Source organism: Oxyura jamaicensis, chromosome 4 (assembly GCF_011077185.1).
Source record: "Oxyura jamaicensis isolate SHBP4307 breed ruddy duck chromosome 4, BPBGC_Ojam_1.0, whole genome shotgun sequence".
Lineage (NCBI taxonomy): Eukaryota > Metazoa > Chordata > Aves > Anseriformes > Anatidae > Oxyura > Oxyura jamaicensis.
Window position 1 is genome coordinate 49828824 of NC_048896.1, and position 3957 is coordinate 49832780.

The following is a 3957-nucleotide window of genomic DNA, read 5'->3' on the forward strand; positions in this document are numbered from 1 at the left end:
CAATAAATTGTATGTTAAAGCACTAAACAACCAATTTTGAAGTTGTTATCATCGAAGTGATAGTCACTACATTAAGGAAATTTCTAAAAACAAATTACAAATATTGCTTGGGATACAAAGAGCTAATATGTACTAAATGCAAGTCAGAATTAATTCAGAGTTCTTGTTATGAAGTTGTTTTCACTTCAAGGTCCTGTACATCCCAGATATTAGATCTAGACATACTTATGTATCTATGTCTTTGGGTAGTGAGGAAAGATAGCATTTAAGGTGGAGACAAAAAAAAAAAAAAAAAGAAAAAAAAAAAAGAAAGGAGGGCAATTTTACCATAGAGTTATTTGAAGTAGCCCCACAGTTTTGAGTATTAGGAGTAGCAAGAGTGAAGTTTCAGGACAACTTATTAATTGGCAAATATTGAATGAAATTTGTCAAATAAGTGCCATTGTTGTATACAATTTCCTATGTTGTAATGTTGTAATCTAAAAAAAAATGATGCTAGGAAAAATGCTTAAAATTAAGTCCACACTTAAATCATTTGCCGACTTTAAGTGCTTGATATCATTAAGTGCTTGATATAATATGAGTTCCTAAGATAATTTGGACCTGGTAGTACTCTCTCAGCAAGTTTTTGTGATTTTATGACAGGATAAAACAAATAATTTAATAAACAATGAACTTTCATATCATGAAACAGGTTTAAGTAACCTCCACAGATATCATCCAGACTGTTTTTCTGGTGACCACTACATCCATATAACTAATTGTATCAAAAGACAGTTGAAATTATGTATTTGTATTTTAAAATACAATTATTTGTGCACTGTTCATATCTACCTGCCAAAAGGAGGCTGATACCCTATGACACACACACACTGTTAAGTAAATAATACATTAAAAAAATTTAACTTCTCACTTCTCAAGTCTTCAGTGTCTCTAAGAGCAAACTCTCTCTTACAGATCTAGATTTATAGTAGCAACATTACCTATATATACACCAAAAATACTTGCCATTTTTCAGGTCCTTTCTCTAGTTTGGACATATCAACAATCTATTGAAGGAAAAAAAAATAATCCAAGAAATAGATGACAATATTTAAGCAGAGTTATCAAATAGATATTTAACTTGCTAGCATAACAACCTATCATACTGCCTTTATAAGCATGATCAAGAAGGTTACATTCCAGAAATAAAATTATATTACTGGCAAGAAAGTTACATTACTTCATTAGTGACAACATGAACTACAGTAAATCTACCCTTGAGTGACAAGATGATTTGAGGGAAGATATCTTCTTGCAAAATTCTTCAAGGAAAATTTATGTCTGTGGGGACAAACAGGTTTGTTCTTTGTAAAACCTTTAGAAGATACATTTGTAATAAATAATGAATCAGATTTCAATAATACTAAACAGACATTAAAGGTCTTTTGCCTTTTTTAAGAAGATTTTTTTATGTATGATTGAAGTTTATACAACACTCCAGAAAAGCCATCATGTGTCAGACTGAAAAATAAAATCAGAAGCATTTTCTGTCATATAGGTATACATGAAAAAACAGGAACATTAATGTCTTAGAAAGTGTATGTCCAGCTTTGTACTGTTACTCATTTAACAAAGCAGAAAATAAGATACCATACTGTAAACAAAAAGCTACAGTAAAGGACATTTTGAAATTTACACAAGTCTGAGTTCATAAACATTTTGGTTGCTCCATTAACAGTTTTCATATAAAATGATTAAAAAAACCCTTGGACAGCTTTCATCACTCTTGACTACTTTTCACTTAAATGCACACAGACATACTTTATATAGCAATATACTGATGTACTGTAACATGGATATTAAACTATGATTACTGCTTTTATCCAAGATGTGTATTATCCAATCCATATAATCTGTAATTGAAATACTCATACATTATGTATTCCCATCATGTAGTTAAGTATAAAAACATGAAAATATAACTTTACATTATTTCAGTTATATACATCAGTTCAGGCTTGACAAAGATTTTGTACGCTACGATTTTCAGAGGAATAAGACCAGAGGTACAATAAATAGCTTTCCACTGTATACAGTAATGCAGTTCTACTTTTTCAGAAAGTTTAGATTACCATATGAATATTATTTTAGTTTGGTCATTCTAGCATTAAACATTAAAAATCAGAATGTATTCCCCAACATTCCTGATGGGCAGTAATGCACAGAACACCTATGGATTACAGATGCATCAAGAAATGGTTTAGTTTCATCAAGGGGAAATCACTGGTAGGTTTGTCTGGTACTGAAAACACTGTATATACCTCTTTGCTGACTGCATAAAGAGTATACACTGCGTTCACATGATTGCAGAAACAGGCTCAGAGCTTGTACTACAAAAAGGGATTTAAGGTTTCTGATAAATGCTCTGTCCTCTGCAGTATTCAAGAAATATTTTGCTCAAGCCCCCCAAAATGGATTCCAACTAAAACTGCAAGTCATATATCAAATTGTATTTAAGTCTAAAATAAAATATAGATTTACTAAGACTGCATGAGACAATGTATCCACAATGCAGAAAAATATAAGCTTTTAAACCAAATGTATGGTTATTTTATCTACAGGGAAAGCTAGAGAAATACTATGTTGCCTAGATTTGCATTTGCATTTAAAATAACGTGATTGCACCCCTCCTAGGATTCCTTTTTGCTTTGTAAATAGAGCTATCGTCTTTAAATACATATAATTAAAAACATATGGCAACTTCAGATTGCAAAGAATATTTATGAGTAAGATTCATGAAAGTTTTTATACTTTCATCACTACAGACTTGCACCTAATTTGAGTTATCATTGTTCTTAATTTAAAAAGACATTGCCAAGGTTTCTTTTCTTTTCCCTCATAACAAAGAATGTTATTAGCTACTGCTTAGAATTACCTTTTAACAGTTTAACTGCTTCCTTAAATAAACAATTGAGAGATTTATGTTTAAAAAATATTTTACACACTCTTAGTGCTTACCATTTTATCTTTTTTTTAACGAATAGTCTCTCTCTGTACAGATATTTACGAACACAATTGTACAAAAGTAGAGATAGATATGAACCAAATCTTTGGATCATAAGTCCCTGCACGTCAGAGTTAAGAGGAGCTGGATTCTGAATCAGCACCTATCTGACTCCTCATGTGCTGGTATGAAGTACCACTCCAACCCAGAGCAACTTAAATCTTCAGAGTTCAAAATGCGTATCTGAGCATCACAGCTAGGGCTCATCCATAGAAATAACTGCTGAACAGATTCAAATAAGCTGGGAATGGCGACACTGCCAAAATCTAAAACGTGAACCCAACCTTGACAGTGTCCTTTTAGATTTCAGACTCTTTATAACCCAACTGTAGCTAGTAAAATTAATGGAACACTTGCAAATAAAACCATAGAAAAAAAGTTTATTTCAAATGTCAAGCATTGCCAAGTAATTTGATATTAACACCAAATGTTAAAGAATAGGATATACAGCAAAGTTTTAATAACAATATTAAATTACAAGATTTGAACCTTTTAATTATTATTTCTTCTCTTCTCAGCACTACATATTTGGCTTTGAAAAATATGGAACTGATGCCTTAAGCCTTGTTTTGATATTCCACTTCCCCACAGTCTAGATTCCTTTGTTTCTTTTTTCATTTTTTTCTCTGTCATATTTAACCATTATGGAAGCAAATTTATTTAAAAGCCAGTTTTTGTTTGTGAAAATACCTAAAAATATTTTTTTCATTTTAAATGTTTCTTTTTTTTTTTTCTTATAAAACATGTCACATCTTGATGCAATTGATGTCAAGTGTGCTTAAGTCAATACGAACCAAGAGACTAACAACGGTGGCTGCAGAAACTGGTGTGTTGCCTGTACAACGACTTCAGTTAGATTACAGTACTTCCATGTTAGCTGTGCATGTCAGTCAAGCTTCATCTTGAACTTG

The 3957-nt window shown here is 31.5% G+C and overlaps 1 protein-coding gene across 3 annotated transcripts in view; it reads right to left on the reverse strand.

The window, feature by feature from the left end:
• Nucleotides 1-1340: 1340 nt before the first annotated feature.
• The window catches only part of GRIA2 (glutamate ionotropic receptor AMPA type subunit 2), a 92669-nt gene continuing 90052 nt past the window's right edge, over nucleotides 1341-3957 (reverse strand). For all 3 annotated transcript variants that reach the window (XM_035326113.1, XM_035326111.1, XM_035326115.1), the window contains one exon: nucleotides 1341-3957. This exon is cut by the window's right edge and continues 342 nt beyond it. The gene's annotated coding sequence lies outside the window, so the exon portion shown is untranslated.